Source organism: Podarcis gaigeae (assembly GCF_964106915.1).
Source record: "Podarcis gaigeae genome assembly, chromosome: 10".
NCBI classification, from domain to species: domain Eukaryota; kingdom Metazoa; phylum Chordata; class Lepidosauria; order Squamata; family Lacertidae; genus Podarcis; species Podarcis gaigeae.
This window is the reverse complement of record NC_139686.1, coordinates 32,942,483-32,968,014: the sequence shown is the minus strand read 5'-3', so window position 1 is coordinate 32,968,014 and position 25,532 is coordinate 32,942,483. Positions and strand designations below refer to the sequence as shown.

Below are 25,532 nucleotides of genomic sequence, written 5' to 3'. Positions count from 1 at the left end.
ATCAGCAGGTTCTCATGTTTCCAAGACACAGGAGTTTGCACAAATGGAAGAATGGCTTTGAATTTGCTTCCAAGCTTTCTGAAGGGAACTCAGGCAGCATTCCAGGTTAGGTGTGAAACAGCAGGAGACATCTTCTGGTTCCATATGGGCACTTTTCAATACAACCCACTCAATACCACTGCATGGATCTCCCCTGCCCCACCCACATGCAACAAAAAAGGTTAAATTGCAAAATCTCATATTCATAATTATAAGGGGTGGTTAATTCTTGGCCCCAAGTGCTAATAGCACCAACTCTCAAGCTCTTCCCATTGTCCTCAACCCCATCTCCACCTCTTTGCCAACTACCTTGGCAAAAACACTACCTTCTGCACCCCCTGAGCGCTGCGTGTTGAAGCATGTGGTGAAATTTCTTGGTTTCTTGGAGAATGAAAGCAACAACACATTCTGAACTGGTTTAAGTGCATACCATTGTATAGATCTCTCCTATGTGATTGGTGCAGACTATCAAATTTGGCAGATCCAGTTCTGGGCAAGGCAATCTGCTCTCATCCACAAAGGTACAGTAATAATAGTAATAATAATTTATTTCTACCCCACCCATCTGGCTGGGTCTCTCCAGCCGCTCTGGGCGGCTTCCAGCAAAAGATTGAAAATATATTAAAACATCAGTCATTAAAAACTTCCCTAAACAGGGCTGCCTTCAGATGTCTTCTAAATGTCATATAGTTGTTTATTTCCTTGACATCTGATGGTAAGGCATTCCACAGGGTGGGCGCCACTACAAAGAAAGCCCTCTGCCTGGTTCTCTGTAACTAGACCTCTGTGTCGGGGTTGAACGATGGGGGTGGAGATGCTCCTTCAGGTACATAGGAATGTATTTTAGTGGAGATTTATGATCTGTGGCTTCCTCAGCAGGACAGAAGGAAACAGAGAAGGAGACAGGCATGCCTCATCAAAGATATATACACAATTAGCACTAGAAGGCTGGGACAGGTTTTAGAACAGAATTAGTTAAGAAGACAAGCTCAGGGTGGTAATAGGAAATATTGAAAATACGGGACAAGTCCAGCTAAAGAATAGTGCCTCCAAGTCTGTGTAAAGTCCTCACAGTATGTTTAGTAACAACCAGTCACTCTCAGTGGTCAACTAATTGGTGGCTTGCGGTAGCGAGGAGTAGCAGTGAGAGTTTTCCTTAAGGTCATGTGGGCAACATCTGGCTAAAGCTGTCAGTAGTGAGGCTTCTGAATTTCATTGGGAGCCACCTTACTAGTAGCGGTCTCTGGACAGGACGTGCCCTACTCTGTGCCCTAATGAGCAGGAGGGCTCCAAATGCAGCAAGGCTGACTTACCACATGTTGAAGTAAGTGCCATCTAAAGAGGGGTGGACTGAGGTGTAAGGCCATGAAGTCCTAAAATTACCTATGTCCACCACACTAAACCCTACCTTTCCCTCTGATCAGAGCTGCTATCCTGCATTCATGATGTTTAAAGAGAGAGAGCTGTTGAGATCAGAAGAAACCTTATGGGAGCTGCCCTCAGAATGAAAGTTTAAATCTGCATACACACCATACATTTAAAGCACAATTAAATCACATGGCATCCCCCAAAGAATCCCGAGGACCGTAAGGATGATCTGTAGCTCTGTGAGTAGTATAGTTCCCAGGCAGGTATTCCAGCTTGGGAAAATGCACACAGAGTACTTGTGTTGGAGACACATTTCCTCTTGCCAGGCAATGATTCTAATCTTCTTAAAATTATCATAGGCTACAACCTGTCAGCAAACTCACTAGTCATTTTGTTTGGCTACGTAAAGGACTCCATCCTCTGAGAAGTCATGGAAATAGCCTATGTATTAATAGCTGCACATAGGACAATTTGCTCCTCCTGGAAAAAAAAACCAAGCCCCTACATTGGACAAGTGGGTTATGAGTATATGGGATTTAGTAAATATGGATAAACTAATATAATCAGGGTAAGCGAGAGTTGACAAGCTAATATCTATCTACTAAAAAATGGAGTATGTTTGTGATGTATTGGTGCAATAATACACAAGAAGATATCCAACCACATATACTAGTAGAAATCTCGTAAATACCAGCATCGGAATATATAACAATTATTTATGAACGAGGAATGTATAAAGACTCCCTCTAATTTTTGTTCCTATTTATTTATTAAAGTTCCTTGTTTTTGTTGTTTTAGATACCTATGCATGTGCATATGGATGTAAATTCTCTTCTGCTTCATTTTAATGTTAGTATCTAATTTTGAAGCTTGCTGCATTAGTTGTATAATCAGCATAATCATTAAAAAAATGACCATAAGAAAAGAACTCACCTTCCTAAGGGAAATGATCTTCCAGTGTACCCTATGTTTATATGTACTAATCACATTCTCAGTCTGTTTGTTGCCAAAGTTCTTGCCAAGCAACATGGTCACCAGCTGCATGTTGCATGTATGTAGTTCAGAATGAAGATGGGGATATCAAATGTCTGGATGCTTCCTCCAGGAAAGGCCCCTCCATGCACCTTCAAAACTACTACATCAGATGGGATGCAGTGCTACAGTCTTCTCCCTCACATGCTAGCTTTGTATCTTCAGAGTGGTTTTGTGTTTCTTAATGTGGGAAAGCATTCAGATAGCGGATTCCATAGCTGCAGTCTCAGTTGGTACAATCCATCACATGAAGCTGCTGATAATCTAGACAGGCTCTTACAATCCAGTTCTAAGCATGTTTATTGCAGTGGGACTGATTTCAAAACAAGCATGCTTCATTTCTAAAATGCCGTGGCATCTTACTTTAAAACACTGGTCTTCAGCTGGTAGGTCTGGACCCGCTAGAGCAGAGTTTTCCAAACTGTGTGTCGTGACATGTTAGTGTGTCTGCTGCAGTGTGTAGGTGTGTCACACGAATGCTCCCCGTGCTCCTTCCAGGGCTGGAAAGGGTTAATTTAACCTATGGTTTGCTAGTAAAACAGAATGACTGTTTTGTGAAATGATGCACGTCTAAAAAGTGTGTCACCAACATGCAAAGTTTGGAAAGCTCTGCACCAGAGGGTCCAAGCCCTGATCCAAGGTGGGTTATAGAGGAGCACCATACAAATATATGGTAAAAGATTAAGAAACAGGTCCCCAAGTGCATGTTTGGGTTAAAAGTGAGACATAGATCTGGAAAGGATATAGAGTGGTACCTCGGGTTAAGTACTTAATTCTTTCCGGAGGTCCGTACTTAACCTGAAACTGTTCTTAACCTGAAGCACCACTTTAGCTAATGGGGCCTCCTGCTGCTGTCGTGCTGCCAGAGCACAATTTCTGTTCTCATCCTGAAGCAAAATTCTTAACCTGAAGCACTATTTCTGGGTTAGCGGAGTCTGTAACCTGCATTGAATTATTTTTGTATATTATGGTCCAGCCACTACAGGAATTGCATAGTGAAGCAGGGATCCTGAAGATTTAATAATTTCTGACCTACAATTTCCAAATCAGCGTTCCTCCTTCAAGTGCATCAGGGCAGGATCTGTGCTCTGTTGTTTTCACACAATGCCACTAGAGGTCAGGGGAAGACTAGCAATCGTTTTTACCACTGATCAGTAACGTTCTGGTTTGGATTTGGCAGGTAGAAGCCAAGGAGCTCTGCCTTGACTGCCAATTACTGTAGAAACTGGCAACCTGTTCTCCCTTCTGCAGTCATGTCCAAGGCTGCACATGCTTTGCTAGTGACCTTGAAAATGAAGGAACCTGTGTGGCTGATGCACCAGAGACTGCTTTGTGGGAGGCAGAATTGGAGGGTGTCCTCCAAATTTCCAGCAAAAGCACTCAAAGCATACTAGAAGTCTTCAGAACATCCTCCCAGGTCTTCCATGCAAATGCTGAAGCACCACATCTTCAGATACAAGGCAAGCACGTCAGAGTGAACAGAACCACATGGGAAAGAAGGAAGAACATTCAGCTGATACTACTCTCTTATATCTAACCAGCAGGAATACAATCGACAAGAGGCTGAGAAGTCAAGAGCTGCTTTAGTTTTAGTGTTGGTGCTCATGCATTTCATGAGGTAACTGTGATTGATCAACTCAAATAACCCAGAGCTCTTCATACATGCCTAGGAATAATGATTCCTTATATTTTGAACACTTTAAGGCTGGTTTTGTAACCCCACATGAAAAAGACAGTAAAGGTCTAGTGATTACATCAAAAATTTAGCAGTATTAGTAGTAGAAGTAGGCTCCAGTTCCAAAATGCAGAGAATGGCTGGACATGCATAGCCTCAAACAGGTTGAGGCGAAAAACTGGGGTGCTGTTTTCCAGGATCCAAAATGGCTGCCATGCTCTTGTGCAAATAATAATAATAATAATAATAATAATAATAATAATAATAATAGGATGCCCCTGTTTTCCTGAAACAGTTGAGGGGTATGGCCAAGGCTTCCACTGGCAAGACACCCAAGGTCAACTATTGACCTGGCTTCCGGAGAGAATATTACAGAAAATGTTAAGAATAGCTGAGAGAGCCATTCTAGTATTGTGCCCGTCATGAAGGTCACTGGGTATTTTGGGGCCAGTCACTTTCTTTCAGCCTAACATATCTCACAGGGGTTGCTATGATGATAAAAGGCGGGAAGAGCAGCATGTACACTATCTTGAGCTCCCTGGAGGCAAGGTGGAATAGACATTTAATACAAACATACACAAACCCACTCTCTTTCCTCCATCTCCTTTATCATCCACAGAGAAAATGGCCCCTTCTCTTTCTTTCTTCCATCCTGCCTCTTCTCTTATACCAGGATGAAAAAGGGGGAGACATAGAACAAGCAGCAGCAGCTGCCGGCCCTCCCCCCTGCCCCACGCTTAAGCCTAGGAAGAAAGAGGGTGAGTATTGTGAAACATTCATTGTTCAAATGCCACTATGTCTTCTGGCGAAAGAAATATAATGGCACACCTAGCACCTAACCTGTTACATTGTTTTATACACACACACACACACACACACACACACACATCCCACCGCTGCCCCCTACTGCCATCTCTTTCATCCCTTCACGTCCCTCTGCCCCTCCAAAAAAGATTCAAATATTCACTGTACAAAAGCCAGCACCTATGATTAGACTATCTCGATAAGCCACTCTGGCTGCGGTCCACTCAGCCCACAATTACATGCACTTAAATCCCACTCATTCCAATGGGAGTTGGAATGTGAATAGCTGTGGGCTGGATTACATTCCTCCTGTTTTCATCAAAATGATGAGCAATCACTGAAGCCAATGGCAGTTATGGGGACATGGTGCAACCAAACACCAGATTGATGAGTCAGGCACTGCAATTGAAGTACCCACATTTGGCAAATGAAAGAATCCCCGAATGTGCCCTTTTAAAGGATGCAGCCACGATTCAAAAATACTTTATTCCCCCCCCAAAAAAAAACACCTCCACTTCACATGGCCCAGGAAAATCTGCAGTTATTCTGCAGTAGTCTATGTTGGATATGTACTGTGAGGTGGAAGCCCCGTGGCAAAAACGACATTGAAATCACAAAGGGAAACAGCACCATTTTGAAGTATTCATTACTTCTTCGTGACCCATTTGCCAGTGATCAAAACAAAGAAAAATTGTTATTTTTAGTGTTCCTTAAGGGTCTAAATGAGCATTTTACAGAGAGGCAAGTCATGTGAGCTGCTGAATTGGTAGCATGCTAGTCTGTTGCAGTTGCCAATGGAAACCTTTGATACATTTACAGTACCCAGAACCCCTTTCCTCCGGTTAGGGAAGTGAAATGCTTTTTTAAAATGAAACTGCAAATTGCACTTTTGCAATTCCATCTTGAAAGCTTGCAAATGACAGCCGGGATTAAAATTACAAGCAGAATTTCAAAAAGCCTGACAATGTGTTGATTCACGACCTTCTGGCAGCTACATCCGCTTCTTCAGCCCCTCGATGTCCCTGTGGCGACTGAGAGGAGTCACTGCCAGCCAAACGGGTGTGTGGCCTTCCCCCCTTCTCACTTCCCTGAGCGAAATTCTCTGCTCTGTTATCTACCGCCTCTAAAGTCATCTCAGTGGGCTGACTTTATCCTCACATCTTCACATCAATGGATTTATCTTCATCACTGGGGAAGCTGGGATATCGTTCTTGCAGTTTGACAGATTAAGAACTGAGGCTTGGAGAGATTAAAGATTTCCAAGCCTTTATACCTGATTCTCCCTCTATCAGCCATTGTGCAGAAATAAGAAGTGCAAGGTTAATGGGACTACCTCGGGGAGGGGGGGAGTATCAGGCAGCCTATTTGAAATGCCAATGTACTCCACTTCAGCCAAAGTGGTTCAAGAAGGAGGGCAAACCTCTTCTCCCCCTCCCCAGTACTGAAAATACCAAAAAGCTGCCTTGCATTTAGAAAAAGACAGGGCAGTTTTATGCCAGGCCAGTGGGTCCAGTATAAAGCAGCCCCCAGGAACTTGTTTAAAAGCCATCTCTTAGCTCAGATCCCTAGCTTTTCCTTTCCTTTCCTTTTTGCAAACCGGATAAGCTGTTGGGGGAGCCACATCAAGCACACACAGCAACCTATTCCATTAGCTCAGGTATGTCCAAAGTCTGGTCTGGGGGTCACTTGCTCCCCCCGGGCTAGTTTCAAATGGCCCCCCCAGGCAATTTTGAAAAAGCAATCTCTTGCGGCCCCCAAGCGCCTGCCCACCAAAGCCATTTCCTGTTTGCGGGCTCATCATGAGCTCTCCCCTCTGCGTGGGGGGTGTGAGTAGCCCTCACACCATTAGGGAGTCTCTCCTTGGGTCAACCAATCTGGTTGGTCAGGGGTGTGTGGCTAAATAAAGAAACAAATAAATACTACAGTACATGTTTGGGATGTTGATGCTGCAGCGATGGTGGCGGCAGAGGGGTGGCTGCCGCCTTAACCCAGTGCCGGATTTAAGTAGGCTGAAGCGTAGTGCCTCTAAATCCAGGAGGCCTTCCCAGCCAGCCCGCTCCCCAGTGGGCAGTCTCCCCTCTCCCAAAATTGCAAACCCAAGACTTCATGCAAGGGCAGGGCAACTCAGGCCCAGCAACTATGAGACTCAGGGCTAGCCAGTGGGGCCCAATGTGAAGCAGTGGGGCGCAACTTGATTTTTATTTTTGTAGGGCCCCAGTTCACGGCCAAAGTCTGCAAAATCTTATAGATATAAATAAAATCGTACAGCTGTTGCTCATTTATTGCACAAGGTTTAGAGAAGAAACAAGGAAGCTTGGGCCTCCCAGATTTTGCAGGACTCCAGCTTCCAATGACCCCAGCCAGCATGTCTTCAGGGATGATGGGTGTTGTAGTCCAACTACATCTGGAGAGAAATTGTCTGCAGAATTGTTTATTCGCACCAGACAGCAATTCTGTTTTCCCCATCCATTTATGCTTAGGCTGGACGCTATTGCTTTCGAAGTGAGACTTAAAAGCCTATTCAAATAGGTTAAAAAAATATAATAAGAGAATGCTTAGAAGAGATTAGCTGAACAAACTGTTTAGAGGTGCAGCTGTGTTTATACGACATGAGCAACAGTTTTTTGTGTAAGTGGGAAGTCAAAGTAGCATTTTAAAGCTGGTGGACTTTTCTTATGTGTCTTAGGTAAAGGGAGACCATAAGGAAAGGAGGAAAAGTTAAATAGATGGCTGTGTGTTCTATATACCCGGCACTTTCAACACATACCAAAATGTGCCTTTTAAAAGCATAAATTAATTATTTCTAACCCCAAGTGTCTTAAATCATGATTTGTTCCACAAATGATAGGCTAATTCCTAATTAAGATATGCTAATGAGACTGACCATGCGCCATCCAAAACCACAGAGTCTGATAAGGAGCTTACTTGCTGCTTCCTAGTGTTTATCTTGCTCTTCCACTCTTTAAGTTTGCATTGGACTCTCCACCTCCCCCCCCCCCCCCCCGCCACTGCCGCCCCATTCAATAATGTTGCCGTGTGCTCCCTAATAATTAATTTATGCTGATGGTCTTGCATCTCTGCAGATATCAGCATTAAACACTTCATTTGAGATACCCCTTCAAAGACAAATGTTGTTCTGTATTACTTAAATTACAGTTCCCTGGGGAGAGGGGAGTTTCCTCCTAGTTGGGGGGCACCTTTGTCATCTCCTTCCATTTATATGCTCAATTGTTACTTCTGCAGATCTTCCATCTCCTTTTGTTCCTCTATTTTCACTGGAAGCAAAATTTTCTGGACACTGTAGAAACTGAAGGTCAGAAAAAGAAGAATGATCATATATGTCCCCCCCCCTTTTTTTGAAATTTTAAAACAAGGAAGTTCAAGCTTGACCACTTGTTAGAATTGTGGCAGACATAAGGATTTTGTTGCTGCTGCTGCCACAATGACCTGCAGTGCTCTGTCACCTGCATCAAGTTCATTTTAAACCAAAGCAAACTTTGCTGCTGAGAATCAGCAACAAGAGAGCAACTAGGAGTAACTATGCCAGTGGCTAAAGTCATCCTACCATACACACTGAGAAAGTTTGCAGAAAACATCATATTGAGAGTTCTAAAATCTAATGCTCTGATTAGCCCATTATCAAATGGGAAATGTGTCTACTCTGGTGATAATGACCCAGGCAGGACAACAACATCACTTTTAACATCAGTGTAATTTCTGCTTGCTGTGTAGCTCTTAAAAGCATAGAGCCATTTTCCTTTAAAAAAAGGGGGGGGGGGAGAGATGGCAATCCTACAAGAAAGGAGGGGAAATATTTCATTTCTGTGAGACCTTACTCCGCAAATGCATTCCAAAGCCTGAGAACAGAAGAAAATGTTTCCTCTGGGTGGGGGCAGAACTTTTTTCTCTAAAGGCTTGCTTTGACCAACATTGCATTCATGTAATAAGAAAGTTTGGGTTGCATTTAGCCAAGCACTGCTCGGAATTGACACATTAAACCAGAGTTAATCCTATCCATTAATTTCAATGGACCCACGTTGAGTAGGACAAGCATGGAATATCATCTTCTGTCTGTAATGGCTGGCCTTTCACAGCCACATAATAGTTGCCAAAATCATGACCATGTGTAAGGTCATTTCCCTATAAGACTGGATGTTTACAGAAGGGTGACCATGTGTTCTGCTCTACAGAAGGCTGTCCTTTATGTGCAGCTTTCTAGTGTGACTCTGGTTTAAAGACAAAGAGCTATAAAAGCTGAGAGGTGCTGGAACCGAGTTCCTGTGAATCCCGGCTGGAAATAACGCCCTGCCCATAAGTTTGGAGCCCCTTGCTGAGATGGTACAATGTTGGCCAGTCTTTCCAAACCTGATGCCCTCTGGCTCTTCAATAATACAACACCTGCCACCTCTGACTATTGGACATGGCGACTGGAGCTTATGATACTTTTGGTCCATCTGCAATGCACAAGGCTGGGGAAGGCTGGCATTGGCTTTTAAGGCAGTCACATTTAAACTCATAAATTGGACCCTGGGCTTTGGATGTGTCCTTTCCCACCCCAAGAATTAGTCCCAATATGACAGGTGCTCTTTAGTTAAAGGGGGAGGGAGCTAGGGAACAACAGATTAGTGTCTGGCACACAGCAACGGGGAGAATTTATTAAGTGCTTTCCTGCCTTGCAGCCTTTGGGCTCCCCTTGCCCCAGTTTGAAGGCAGATTGAGGGGTGGTGGCAAGAAACTGTAAGCCAATTGGGGAGTAGTGTTGCAGCCTGCTCTGTGTTTTAAACAACAACCTTGGGCTAGCTGTAGTAGATTGAAACAGCAACTGCAAGCACATGGGACAAGCTAGTCCCAAATTAATCTCAAAGGCTGGAAAAATGTTTATCCGCTTTCTTCTCTCTATTGTGCAAGATACTGAAGTGACAGCTTCTTCCCACCCTAATGATTCATACTTGGATGGTTGCAGGTCTCCCGGCACAGAAATAGCCCATGCCTTTTTCAAGCATTTCCGTTTTCTTGATTAAATGTCAAACTGGTTAGAAAGCAAGGATCCCCCCCACCTCCCTGCCCCCACGTCAAGGCCAATCTAGCTACGAGAGCAGCAGATCTAAGTGTTTAAAACCCAGATCTTCCCCAAGCATGCAGAAAGTAGAGAGAGGCCCAGGGTCTGTTTTTAGGAGTAGAATAGAGGCATATCTGAAAGGCGCCTGAAACATTTTCCTCTGCGTATGTTACCTCCCTACAAGATGATCCCCCAGTCTGGTGTGACCCTGTGGACATGGGGACACCTCTCTGCATCTGAGAACATGGCATTTCAGCACATCAGGAAGGAGCTGAAGGGGGAGATACCCCGTTAACATAATTTCAACCCAGGAAGATAGAACAGGGATATATTCTCTCTTGACTCTTGGTAGGCAGACCCTCAAGCAGAATTCCAGTTCATATATGATGCCTGAGTTGCTTGGGTGCCATATAATGCTGACTTTTGGTCAGGAGTGGGGAACTGTGACCCCTCCAGTTGTTGTTGGACTTCCATCATCCCCGGCCAGCATAACAATAGTAAGGGAGTTTTATTCCAGCAACATGAAGTTCCCCATTCCATGTTTAGGTTAGTCTTTTGTTTTTTTAAGGCAGGCATCTGTCTGTGTGCCTGCTCCTCTCTTGGTATGAACTAAGGACTTTCATCTAGAGAGATTATTTTTTTGAGGAAGTTGAGCATTGCTTTGTCTTGAGCAGAAATCAGCACCGTGCCGATTATCGTTCTGCTGATCATAGCTGGAATGTTATACTGACAGTGGGTTGGATCCAGAATCCAAATGAGTCACACTTTAGTTTCATCAACATTCATAGGACTTGTGACTAGCTTCATCTTGCTTTTCAGGGATGTAAAGGCTGCATGATAGAGCTCTCTTGACCAACAACTCTGTTTATTTTTCCGTTTCCGTTTCATTGTTTAAAAGGAAAGACTGCATGATAGCTGTATGGCATATGCCTCACGAGCAGGAGGCTTCAGTTTCACATGCAGATGCCTCAGCAGGGGTTGTTTGGTCAGGAGTTAAACTATCACCTTGATAATATATATTGATCCATGTGAGATCAGAAGGATGAGATGAGGACTTCAGTCCTTGGTGGTGTTATGACTGTGGGACCACTTCCAGTATGGAAATTTGCCAGGCTCTCTCTCATTCCATCTTTCAATGGATGGAAACCCTTTCTTAGTCTAGGTTTTCACCAGTAACCTGATGTTTTATGATGTTCTTGCTCAAGTTTCAGTACTGCTGCCTCTTGACATTTTATTAGTGATGTTTAACTACCAATGTCTCTCTATTGCTGTTCTCTTTTAAGGATGTATTGTTTTCAGGGCTGTGACAAACCTTTGAATGGTCTTCATTTCAACCATTTGAAGGAGATGAGAAGGAAATTGGTGTTCCTTCTTAAAAAGGCAAGCAGGGAGAGGGAGCTTCATTTTGATGAAAAGAGGTGGAAGGAGTCACGCAGACCATAGGGAAAGCCCCACCACACACTCACAGGTCTTTCTTGTGACCACAAAGATATGCAAGAAAGCACAGCTTTGAGAGCATTTGAGAGAGAGAAAAGTATGTGAAAATCAGCAAGGGGTCAGAATAGCACTAATTGTTTCCTCTTATTGTAAGCCACTTTCCTTATTATTTTAATAGAAAAGCACAATATAAATAAGGAAATAAATATTGCTGTGTCAAAACCACTAATTGTTTCCTTTTATTGTTAGCCGCATTCCTTATTATTTTAATAGAAAAGTGAAATATAAATAAGGAAATAAACTGAGGGGGATCGAGGAAAATCACACAGCCCATTTCCAGAAATTCAAAATTCAAAGACGAGCATATTGAGGGAAAGAAACAGTATATGGAACAAGGAAGAAAAAAATATATATATGTGGAGGATTTGTTCACTCCTAGTCTACAACATTCTAGCCTGAAAGACTATTTTTTTAAGGTCAGTTTGAAAGTTACCCTTTAGAAGGATGGTTAAGCAAGTTAAAATGAAAAGCTTTCACTTGTCTGATTCATTTTGCTGACTCTCCTGGGAACGCTGGATCCTTTGTACTTAAGCAACATTGCATTTGCTGTCTTGGAAACATAAAGGATTGCTGCCTTAACTGTGATGGATTACAGAGCTTCATATCTCTGGATCAGCCTTCTCCATTTTAGAGCCCTTCAGACAATTTGGACTACAACTCCCATCAGCCCCACACCCAGGCTGAGGGTGTTGGGAATTGTAGTTCAAAAAGCCTGGAGGGCATCTGGGTATGGGGTATCAAACATAACAATGGAAGGATTCAGAGAAACAGCTCTAGTAGTGGTAACTGAGCCTGTGAAATTGCTGCAAGTGCAGGTTTTGAGTTTTTCCAGTTGTTGAGAAGATGGACAGTAGAGAGGAAAGGGAGGGCTTTTGCCTTCATGTTCTGCTTGTGACCTTTTGAGAAGGACCTGGTTGACCACTGCTGGGAGCAGGACCTTTGATCTGATCCAACAGACTTCCCTGTGTCCCTGTTCCTGAATACTGATGCATTAGCATGAACATCAGAGATGGGGGAAATTGCACATACAGGCATGATTAGGGTTGCAGAAAACCCAGATGCTTACATGAGGACCAGTTGCATAGGCTTCTACATTGCAGACATTTTACATTAAACGTGTGGACATTAGGATGAGAACATGGAAACCATGTCATGTCATGGTAGGGATTTACACTTTCCTTTTCAATGTGTGGACTTACATGCTGAAGGGAACTAATAAAAGCCTTGTTTCCCATCATTCAGATTGACGAGACAGCTGAGTTCTCTTTGAGACTCATAGCTTGAGAAATGTCACATTATTTCAATGTGTGAGCACAATTCAAATAAAACAGAACAAGCTTTTTAGTAATAAAAAACACAATGTGAGCATGCCTCTGTGTGGGTCCCCTATATGAAGTGAAGGCATGCCTCAGAGTTTTCTGCAAGCATTCAGGGGCATTAGCATACTACTGCATGGAGAGGCTCCTTGTAATGTGGCAGTATGCCCCATTCCCACTGACCCACAGTAAAAATCAGCAGGGGACCACAGATGATGGTAAGAAAGAGCAGAACCAATGGAGGGTGCAGCCAAGCCAATGGTGTGCAAAGCCAGACAAAAGTAGGTGAAGTATGCAGAATTGGATAGTGTTGCGCGCGCTCTCTCTCTCTCTCTCTCTCTCTCTCTCTCTCTCTCTCTCCTCTTTCTCTTTCTCTCTCTTTCTCTGTCACACACTTCTTCCCTCCTTCCTTCTCTCTGTGCCACTTCATTTATGTGAGCAACATGGAATTAGAACAAGGTCACATACACCCCATGAAATTTGAACAAGGTCACATATAGCCCACAGGTTCTTAATCCTAATTTTAAAGGATACATACTTCCATCAGTGCAGTAGCCACTGGACCTCTGACAGTTAGCAAGCATAACTTGGAATTCAAGATGCAGGGTAACAGGTAGCAAGAGAGAGCAAGGTCAACAGCAGCAGGACCATGGATAGCTCCAAGGTAGCCAATAAGTTGTTCCACCTTGCTCCCCAGAGAAGTTCAAGCTATTAAAGGGGTAGTGCTGTGGCTTGTAGCCATAAGCAAAACTCTGCTAATGGATACTAAAATGTTGTTTATTAAGCACAAGTTACACAATGGCCAACAAATCAAATCAGATTGCCTAAAAGTTAATCCTTAACTCATATCCCCCTTCTTCTTCTTCTTCTTCTTCTTCTTCTTCTTCTTTTAAAAAAGAAAGCTTTATTAGCCTTCTGCATAGTAAAGTGACTTACCGACCAATATTCTTGCCTTCACTTTGGTGCCAGGAGTACCAAAGGGCTTTGTAATGACAGTAATTTGCTGCATTCTTAGAAATCATATTAGCAGACTTATATCTATTTTTTTAAAAAGAATAATAACCCCCTACCCCGAATGCAATAATTCAATTTTAGTTTTAGAAATTAAAAATTTGTTAGCATTATCCTGGGCACCTCTGGGCTACATCTGCATTGTTTGTAGTAATGCTCAAATGAAGTGTTTGCCTTAATTCACAGTCGAACCTCCAAGCATGTTAGTCATGATGTAAATCAGGTCTCCTTAACTGTGCTTTCCTTTCTACCACAAAGAACATTTTCTTCAGATGCCTGAAATAAATGGGACACCCACTAATATGGCTATTTTGTACACTGTTATTATTTCATTTAGATGGCGGTATACAAATGCCTGGCAGTTGGCATGAAATAATATAATGAGAAATTACAAGCAAAGTGGCAAATGTGAAGGACACCAAAGGCCAGCAGAAAGTAGAAAATAGAAAAAAAAATATAGATAAGTCTACTTAGTGATGGGAGAGATCGTCTTGGACAGTCTTCCAATCTTTCCAACAACTCAACCCCCAGTGTCTCTCGTAGTTTTACCAATTTGTGCCTGGTTCTGGAATGACCCTATCACTGAAAATGAAAGCTGCACGTTTCAGGCACATATCCAGCATAATACATTTTAACCTTCCAATTGCTTACTAGCACTTATTTGATCTCATACATTCACTTACTAGCACTGGCAGGAGAATGGTAGCAATGATAACATCAAGCCACAAATAGCTCCCATCAGTGCCTTTCGAACACATAAGGATGTGTATAGATTTCAAGCAGGCCAAAAGCTTGAAACTAGCAGAACACAAGTGACATTAGAATCAGGATGGGGAAGCTGTGACCCTCCAGATGTTGTTGAGCTCCAACTCCTATCATTTCCAACCATTGGCCACACTGGCTGGGGCTGATGGGAGTTAGAGTCCACAACATCTGGAGGGCCACAGCTTCCCCAGGGCTGTTTTAGAATGTAAAATTTCCCCACATCATCCTGGAAAGAGAGCATCCAGAAGGAAGATTGCTACCAAATGAAACACAAGATGTTATGCTCACTGCCAGAAGAAAAAAGGGAGAGCCATATGGCCAAACTGGTACTGGCCTAGAACAGCCAAGTATACTCCTCCACAGAGACCCTGGCATTTTATGCAGTACTTTGAAATATGGCAGCCATGTCTTATATCTATTAAGATGAAGAGGGGTCCTCTGGAAGTGAACACTCATGTAACTCCCAATATGCCCAAGGATTGAATTAGCAAGAAACCTGATAGTTTGTTACTACTACTACTACTACTACTACTACTACTACTAATTTATTATTTATACCCTGCCCATCTGGCTGGGCTTCCTCAGCCACTCTGAGTGGCATCCAACAAAATATTAAAATACAGTACTGCATCAAACATTAAAAGTTTCCCTAAACAGGGCTGCCTTCAGATGTGTTCTAAAAGTCTGGTAGTTGTAGTTCTCCTTGACATGTGGTGGGAGGGCGTTCCACAGGGTGGGTGCCACTACCGAGAAGGCCCTCTGCCTGGTTCCCTGTAACTTGGCCTCTCGAAGTGAGGGAACCACCAGAAGGCCCTCGGCGCTGGACCTCAGTGTCTGGGTAGAACAAAGGGGGTGGAGACGCTCCTTCAGATATTCTGGACCGAGGCCGTTTAGGGCTTTAAAGGTCAGCACCAACACTTTGAATTGTGCTCAGAAACGTACTTAGAAAACTTCAGAATGTTCATTTCAGCAGAAAAGGTCCTATTTCCTGTTAGGGGCCATTTCTCATGCACACTCCCCCCCTTTTTGGGTAGCAGCCACAAAATATCATTGTCACACCAAACTGCCAGCCAGTATTCCCCCACCCCACAAATTTAATCTAGATTCACCATTTTTGGATAAAATCCTACTAGAACACAAAAACCCCAACTGCTGACAACTGTTTGCAACAACCCAACAACCCATTTATAGCCCACCTGGAAATACAGTGGTACCTCGGGTTACAGACGCTTCAGGTTACAGATGCTTCAGGTTACAGACTCCGCTAAACCAGAAATAGTACCTCAGGTTAAGAACTTCGCTTCAGGATGAGAACAGAAATTGCACCGCCGCCGCCGCAGTGTGGCAGCAGCGGGAGGCCCCATTAGCTAAAGTAGTACCCCAGGTTAAGAACAGTTTCGGGTTAAGGGCGGACCTCCAGAATGAATTAAGTTCTTAACCTGAGGTACCACTGTACCTTTTAAAAAGTAGCTGGGGGGTTCCATCTTCCATCAGTTCCGTCTTCTGTGCATATAGAGTTATGCAGAGAACAGGGGAAGGCGTAAATGATACGCCAAGCATCTGATTCCCCTCCCCCTCCCTTGGGTCCATCCCGCCATGGAAAATGAAAGCAAAACAGAAACAAAGAACAAAGAAAGGAGAGGAGAAAACTGTTTTGAAATTGGTTCCAAAAAGAGTGTGCCATGCTTGCCTTTAAAAATAAATAAAATCAAGGGAATGTTACTTTCAGGAAGTAAATTTGGAAATCAGCTTTTGCAAGAAGCCAAGTGATACCAAGCTTGGATGTGGATAAGAATACCCAGTCACAAAAACCCAAAGAAAAGAAGAAAAAGAAGTTTTCACCTAGCCCAGGTGAAATTCTTGAATTATTACCTTTCAAATTAAAAGATAAGCAGAAGCAAATACAAGCATACCTGAAACCAACATCTTGACTATGTCCTTTCCCTGTGTGTGCTATGAAAACCCCACAAAAAAAGAAAGCAGAATTTCAACATTGTTCTCTTTGGTTAAATTATGTCTCAGTTACACCTATTCCCATCAAAGAAAAGAGTGAATTCCTCCAGGGAAAGAAGATTCCAGCTTAGAAGGCTGATGAGTCTCACCTCTGCAAGCGACAGAAAATCACACAGTAGTGTCTTATAAAAGACAGGGGGATTACACTTCACTAAACAAATTTAACACACAATAGAAAAGCCAGGTGACTGCCACCGAGAAGGTGAAGGCACACAAACAATAGCCTGTGGACTCAGCTGCACAAATATGAGCTGCCTTATAGTCAATTATGCAGCATGTAAATCTTGACATGACACAAAAATGAGCATCTTGCCTATGAACCCAACCATGCAGGTCACAAAGGAAGACAGGAGAAATTACATCTTAAATTCCCCAGAATTAATTAGAAGCAAATTCCCCAAACACAACAGCCCTGGGATTTGAGCATCAGCATCTAGCTGCTACTGGAATGCATTCGGGGGGGGGGGGGAGAGTTAGATGCATCAGGGCAATGTAGATGTCAGAGGCTCCAGCCTTAACCATCATTTTGAAGTGGATGGGAAATATGTCACTCTCCATATTTGTTGCTGGGATACAATTCCCTTCCAATACCGGACCATTTCCCATGCCAACCACCTTCCCTCCTCTGGCTGCGACAAAGCAGGGCAATAACAGGAGAAGATGGGGGAGAGAAAAGGGCTGTTGTTCAAGCCATCCCATGTCTGCATCCCATAAGAAGATGGAGAACAGGAGGAGGTAGCAGACATTCAAATGGAGCCTTTTCTTCATAACTTGAAAGCTTGCACACTAGTTTGGGAGATGTGGGTGGTCTAATAAAGGTAGCATTCAAATGAGTATTTTGGAAGTTCTCAAGTTGCCCTGATCCTAAGTCAGTACAGTCTATGTGACAAGCATTGGCTCTCTGAGGTCTTAGGCAGGAATCCTTCCCATGATCCTTTTAACTAGGTTTGAACCGATTTGAACCTGAGCATATTTCAGGAGACCCCATGTGCCAAGTATGCAGAAGGACCACTAGCTATGGGGCTTGTTAGATGGCAGGATATTACGCACTATGCATTTACAAAACGTTGGGGGTGTTACTGATAACAAGGATTCTCCACTTTTATTAAGCTAACATTATTACGCTATCTATTTCATATTCTAGTTTCCTTTTATATTAGAATATTATTTGCTTATTCTAATCCCCCTTCAACACACTTTCTCTCTTCTGTGTCATTAATGCTTAGATAACAGTTTCTTAGGTACATGATGCCTGTCATTTGTTTCTGTTGACCCACATTGCAATTTTGCCACAAGGAGCAGTACAAACTGCTCTGCAACTACACTCACTAATGTAGAACTCACACTTCCCCAGAAGAGGAAATCTACAATGGAAAGGAATCTAGACATGTACATAACTGATGCTCTCTGCAACACTGAGAGATGGGGATTTGTTCTTAGAGGACTCAAGACCAAACTCTCCAATCTCTAGAGAACAACTTCAAATAGAATAGAATGGATTCTTTCAATGTGGTGTGTTTTCCAAATGTTTCTCCTTCCAGCTTTCTTGTGCTAATTATTAGTTTGATTTGAAACACATGTGTTTTCTAATATCCACTCAGGCAAGATCTGAATGGTACTGAGGTTACAGAAATACTGCATAACCTCATTTTAGAAAGTATTTTCTTTCAGCTGTGAGAATTTGTAAAACTTAATTCCTTTATGAAAGGACAAACTATTTGTGGTCAAATTAACATAAACTGGTATCACAAATGGACTTTGAATTGGTTTGGTTTGGTTTGGTTTGGCTTGGTTTGCATTTTCTGCACCTACAATATCAAAAGTTGGAAAAGAACACAAACATGTTGGATAAAAAGTACATTTTATTATTATTAATATTAAAAATCCTTTTTTTTTTAATTAAAAAGGTGATCTCTACTTCTTATTCTTCATAGGTGAGATATTCCAGTCTATAAAGCATTCATGGAGCCAGCTCATAAGTTACAGAGAAGAGGAAATGATTTAATATTTCCTTTTTTTTAAAGGAAATATTAGCATCTATGAGAACTAATGAATGAATTTTCCTGCAGCCTTTGGCTCAGAACAAAACCCTGCCTGAGAAAAGACTGCATGGTATAGTGATTCCTGGAATGTGCTGGCTTAACCCTGCATATGAAATTCTCCCATATTAAAAATTTCCTGCATGACTGGGAAAAGAATATCAGCTTAGCCTTCTCCCTAGCATGCCTTTCTCAAAATAAGTAGCCATGGAGGAGGAGAATTAGGGAAGCAGAGGATGGCTGAGATTTTCCAAGGTGAGTGTATGCATGTGACAGCAAAGTGGGAAACTGCTTCTGTAAAATATTATATTTGAAGTCTCCGGAGGGACTTGCCTAGATATATGGGTAATAAATCTTGCACATAAAGAAGCAGACACTGAATCATGAGCAAGTTTGTTCTGATCAGCAAAGGGGCAGACTATTAACATCACTATATAAAATCCAAACAAACCTCAAACTGTCAGGCTGTCTTCACACATGGCTGTCCTGAATGCTTGTATGTAAGCTCCAGCTTTGTGAAGATGTTTTAATGTGATGGAGTTTGCATTCTTTGATTAGTTTGGTATTAGTGAAGGGCAAATAAACAAAATTTAAAATGTCAAATGCACAATGCAAAAAAAAAAAAATAAGCCCATCTAATTCTCTCTTATATTTCTCATACAAAGCTAGCATTTCCAAAGTATGATTTCCCCCCATGAAGCTAGCATATCCCTGTTAATGTTAATTTTTTTCATAATGCGAGGTGCTCTGCATTTACAATGTTTCCTATTTAGTTCAAGTTACCAGCTTGCACATCTCTCCGTTAAGCTGTAAGAGAACCAGTAGATGGAGCTGAAGAACATGGAGAATAACTTCTGCATTTAGAAGAATGACTGATCAAACCTGTTGGACTCCTGCAATGCTAATGTGTTTTGTTTTGTTTTTTGTAAATTGCTACCAGCTGTAATTGCTGTCATAGAATCATAGATTGGAGAGCTGGAAAGGATCATGAGGGTCATCTAGACCAACCCCATACAAGGCAGGAACCTTTTGCCCAACGAGGGGCTTGAGACCATGACCTTGAGATTAGAATCTCATGTTCTACTGAGTGAGCTCTCCTAAACTTCAACAGTGTACCTATGTAAGGTCATCTGGCACCACACACACACACACACACACACACACACACACACAAGCTTGACTCTTAGTCTTTGAATTATTTCCATACAGACCCACATCCCATCATGGATTCCTCTTCATGCCAGGTTTTACATTAAAGCCCTGTTCCCAAAGACTATTTGTTATATAATAGCCTCTGGCAAGATGCCGTTCAGAAAAGCTTAAATCAGCTGAAGGATAAATAGCAGAGCCCTGTGAGAAAAATGCGTTGAGAACTTCAGGAAGATGCCAGATATGGAAGATTTTCTTTCCTAGGCATCTGCCCCATCTCATATTAAAATAAAATTCCCACCCTGAATCTACTCATTCTTCATTCATTTCATTCTTCTTTTCTGTGTGGCAAAGGGAAATTCTATAATGGAAGAAACAGAGTTACCTGCAGAACCATGGACCAATAAACCAAAAAAACAACCAAACCCAGCTGTATTCCATTGGAATTTTCACTGCATTCATCCTGGTAATCTCTTTTGGCTGATATGCAGGCAGTCATTAAGAGCACTGTATCTTCCCTCCAGTCCCCTGAAAAGAGACCTGGAACATCCTAGGGGAAGCCCCATCTGCTCCCAGTTCTGCACCATGTCATGTCATAATCATTCCTGAGCATGCCTCATTTACTTTGATATGTACCAGATTGAGAAAGATCCCTTGGTGATAGCAAACATCTTGGATTGCTGGAACATCCAGGCAAGATGAGCAGAAGTGTGAAGTGGACGTTAATAGGGACAGCATACTGTGCTGCCAGACAGGTGTGCTCTGGGATCAGCAGAAGTAGGAGGAAGCAGACCAAAAAGATGGTCTGACCGATACAGGGAATACAGTGTTAATTTGGTCATTTGGCCCAGATGCTTGACAGGTCTGTGAAGAAACTCAAACTCCATTCGGGTGCCAGAAAGCTGCATGCTCATTCAGCAATGCTCGAGAGGTCTGCAGCATTAGAAGCAAGATTGCAAAGTAGCCAATGCAACTACTGTGGCTTCCATGATAAATGCTGACACAGTTATTCACAGCAGCAGCTTTCTCTCTCTTGCTAAGCAGGCACCATGCAAACTCAAAGCAAGTTCAGCTCCCGACCAGAGGACCTGACAACCAACACTGTTCAAGAATTGGTTGTAGGAAGAAAAGCAGGCAGAATCAGGGATATGATGCAGAGACAGAAGGCTAAGTGAGAGGAGCATTATAAGAAAAGAGCTGAAGGAAAAAATAGATGCTGTCACTTCGTGTGTCAGAAAGGTGACTGTGTTTTTGTAAGCAATCCGGGGGTGGGGGGAGCAGGAGAATGTACACAATGGGAAAGAATGTTTGAGCCCGTGTGTTGGGTGGAGAGTGGAGATTTCAGGGAGGCTCCGAGTCTGAGATGAGAACACTAGAAGAAGAAGAACAAGGAGTCCACATCTGATGTAGGAAGAATGACAAGGAAGGAATATAAAAAGGAGGTAATGAATCTAGAATATGGGGACAATTCTCTTGGCTGCAATACTTGGATTTTAAATGCTTTGAAGCCCCAGGAAGGACAGAGAGGAGAAAGGTATCATAGTAAAAGGCTAACAGAGGACATGTAGGATATCCAGCTTCCTATTACCAACATGCTTAAGATGTAATTAATGCATGAAAGGGTTAAGACCATAGAGTAAGCTGTCCTGCCAGGCTTAGCTAGGGTACTCCCCCTCACCTTGGGAGGACGGATTATCAAGCTCTTTGTTCTCCCATTCCATCATGTGAACCCTACAAGTAAGGAGGTCGGAGCTAGTTTCTCAGACTGCATGGCTTTTGCAAGCCATCTTTGTGTTTCTATATACTACTTTGGAACCTAGGTTTTGCTGCCTATGTTTTCTGACTGCTGTATAGAAAAGCACATGGATCTGAGCTTTGAAGAGTCTGTAAGTAAACCATTTTAAACTTATCATGCATGTGGTCACTTTGTATGCCAAAGGAAGAGGGGAACTTTGCAAGCAACTTAGAAGGGGATCTTTTAATGTTTAACCACCTAAATTCCCATGCTTTGCTTTCCTGCATATTTTGTGATTTTAAATCTTGGCTGGGGTTCTCTCACCAAAGAGTACTCACCCCAAACCTGGATCTTAGGCATGCAGGGAATTTACCTAATAATTTCTTTCCCAACCAACGGGGGTTATGGGCCCAGAATGCTTAAGAGAAGATTGGAAATAATTTGGAGAATGTGAGGGGTGGAAGGAAGTAAAGTCTATTGTTTCCCTCGGTCTACCATGGGAACGCCGGAATGCAAAGACGTGAGCTAGTTGCTGCAAACTCAGACTGCATGGCATTCTACAAATCCATTCTTACAGACAAGGGTCTAAACTAGGGAAAGTAAGTGGCCACAAGACCACGGACTCAGCATTCTACCCCAGTCTCCAGCAACAGGGACAAATGAAATAGTGTTGTTGGTATCAGGACAACAGGGCCATTTGCCTTTATTCATCACTGCAGCTATGTCATTTTTGGGTGTTAGCATGTACCAATTCAGAAACTGTGACACTGTTTCTGTGTGTTGCCCAGTGAACTGTCAGCATAAGCTTCAGCAGAGAGCGAAGGAGCCACTCCTATGTGGCTACGATCAGGCAGGTGAGGACAATGCCCAGTCACTCAGATGGACTTGTATATACCTCTACCTGGAAGAGCATTTATTTCTGAGCACCAGTGGCAAAAGTGATTGCCACGGATGCTCCGGCTCCTCAAAGTTGTGTTGGGAAGAGCTTGAAAGTGGAGGTAGGAGGCAGGAGTCTCAGGTAGCAGAAGGGCCACAGCAGTGTGCTTTGCTAGCAAGACCCTGCTAGGCATCTGCTTCCCCCTTACTGCTGCAAAGCACCAGCACATTTCAGGCCGAGGCAGAATATCCAAGGTGCGTGATGTCTGTCATGAAGGTCATTATTCTAGCATTGTCAGTATTTGTGGGGGGGGGGGGAGGAAGGGGCAGTGGGGATGGGGAAGAATACATGGCCCAGGCAGCTGCTACCACCAAGCACAGTGTCCTACTATTTGAGGCACAAGCAAGGGCTGGGGGAATCGGCCTGGTGGGGGTGTGAGCTCTGGAGCGCTGCATTTTCTCCCCCTCAGGCTCCATGCAGCTGGCCCGGCCGTTTCCAGCTCAGCTCACTCTCTGGCATCACTTACTAATCTGTGACAAGTTCAGTATGTGCCCAGTGCTATGGAGTGAAGGAAGTGACATTGACTCACCCAGGGCAGCGCGTTCACCCTAATGACTGTTCTACTTGCCGACAGTAGATGGCTCTCCAGACAACTTGATGAAAACAGGCTCGGCACATTTACATTATCTTTAACTGCAACCTCCCCGATGTTGCACTTTCCTTCCCCTGCACACCAACACACACACACACACACACGTCCCTCCCACTTGGATCTGTAATCCACCCCCACTCTGTTTCCCATTCCCGCCTCCCCCCTTTTCATTGTCATTTAACCTCTTTTCCCCTCTGTCCCTGACGCCTCTTTTACTACTTACCATTTTCCCCTGGATTATTTCTCCCATCTCATCGCTCACGCATTTCCATCCCGTATTCTTCCATCTTCGTGCTCTCTCTTGTACTCTGGACGTGCATTTGAAGATAGTCTTCCGGTGAGATATGACAAGGAAGCATTCTTAGTTGGCAGAATCAGCCTGTTCACATCCCTGAAAGTAAGAAAATCCTCAAATCTCCCTGCCTTTTCCTTCCATTCCTTTTACTCACATTCTTTCCCTCCTCTAATGCTCCCTGATGCAGCTATGCCTTGACCATCTTTAAATTATATTCCAGTCCCTTCTGCCTCCTCCTGAAAGTCTTTCAGTGACCACCATATCCGATTCTCTCCCTCTCTCTCTTACACACCCACACCCACACCCACCCACCCTGTGAAACTGCATTTCTCTTTGCAAAGCAATTACATTTTCAGCTCACTGAGGCAGAGGTTTATGGGGAGGGGGGACTCCTGGGTCCACAGAACCATCTAAGGTATGTTTAGCAGAACCAAGCAAGATGTCAGAAAATTGTGGCAAGCTTTTGAATCCTCCCAAATTCTTTATCAGGCATTATGTGACACAAAGTGGGGGCATCTGTTTTTCCATGGTTTGCTGACTGGGAAGCATAGGTGTGTTTAGTGGCCCAAATATTAACTGAGAGTCTCTGTAGTTTCATTATTTTTGAAGAGAATGCAGAATCCAGACTGATTTCTGGCTTTACCTCAAGCTTTCCATTTCTTTGAAGTGCAGAAAGTTATTAGCAGGTATAGGAGTACTCCTGTGCAAATTCTACACAGTTTTTGAGGGAAAAAAATTATATAGAAATGAGGCCATAACAATTCTAACAATGTACTGGGCAAATATTAATACTAAGCAATGAAATTACCATAGCTCACAGGTAGGTCTGAAGTTCAGTCCCTCGCAGTTAAAGGAATTCAGGAAGTAGCAGAAAGTGGAAAATACCCTCTACCTGAGATCTTGGAGAGCTGCTGGCAGTCAGATTACTGGGCTAAATGGATGAATAGTCTATCCTAGAATGATATATAATCCTGTGTAAATGCTACAATTAATTCTAAAACAGGCAAACCTCAAAGAGGAACTGCTGAAGTGAAATGACTGACTGAACTTAAACCCAGTTCACAAAATGGCAGGGCACATTTGTATACTGCTTGTCATCAATGAGGCTACTAGAGCACAAAATGCACAACCATATTCCTGTGCTTTTCCACAGATAGAATATTCTGGCTTGGAAAACTATATTTAAGTCAGTGTCAAGCCTTTCTGTCAGGTTAACAAGTGCTTTACCAGACTTCTCCACTCCTTTCTTAAAGCCAGCTACCACAAACACTGTCCTGCAAACTTCGGTCTGTGCTCCATTTTTACCTTCAATAAAATCTGTGGTTAGAAGAACTTAATGCCACATGGGATAAAGGTCTTGTCGCAATAGCAGAAGAGGTTAAGATTTGGGGTTTGTAGAGAACTGTGAGTGTGACAGCATCAGTTTTTGACCCCCACGCCCTGCTTGTGAGCTTCTCATAAGCATCTGGTTCGTCTTATGTTCCTATGACCTAAAGGCAACACTAGATAAACGGGACTGGTGTGATTTAATTCACATCATTTGGAAAGTGAATTCCTCACCAAAGCAGCAACATTCTTAGAAACCATAGGTACTAAGGAAAGAATCCAAAGTTCATTTCATGCATTATATGTGTGAAAGGGAAAGAGGACTGCCCCACTGTCTATGCTCCCAAAGTTTATCAGCTTCCTTGCCTCACCCCTCAGGGTCCATGGATTGCGTGTTGATGTATGCTGGGGGAAGACTCGAGGTCTAGGATGTAGATGTAAGAGGGCAGGCCCAATGATGCAGCCCTACTCTCCAGTAACTGTATGAAGTGGTCTGAAGTTGACCATGGATAGAACTAAAGAAAGCAGATTTATCCTGGATTCAGCTTATCTTTATGAAGCTCTAGATGAAAGTACACTGAGATGTTGAGATGATCTAAAATATTTGTGCAGTTTCCACTGCTTGCAGTACGTCAATGCACTATTAGCACCATTATTCCCATTTTACAGATAAATGAGATACAGCAATAAAATGGCTTAGCCAAGGTCACACGGGAAAATTGTGGCACAATAATTGTTTTTCATAAGTAACATGAAAGCACCCTAACTCAAAATGTTGAAGGGGCCATATCTGCTCAAACCCAGACCTTTCTGCTTCCTCCCATTTCCTCTTTTTTCCCAAACAGCTTGAAATAAACTGCACAGGTATGCAAATTACATA

The 25,532-nt window shown here is 43.0% G+C and overlaps 1 protein-coding gene across 1 annotated transcript in view; it reads right to left on the bottom strand.

The window, feature by feature from the left end:
• Positions 1–23,588, bottom strand: part of GSG1 (germ cell associated 1) — a 108,343-nt gene extending 84,755 nt beyond the window's left edge. Inside the window, exon 1 of the mRNA XM_083698760.1 lies at positions 23,255–23,588. The gene's annotated coding sequence lies outside the window, so the exon portion shown is untranslated. The remainder of the gene's footprint in view (positions 1–23,254) is intronic.
• Between the last annotated feature and the right edge of the window lie 1,944 nt (positions 23,589–25,532).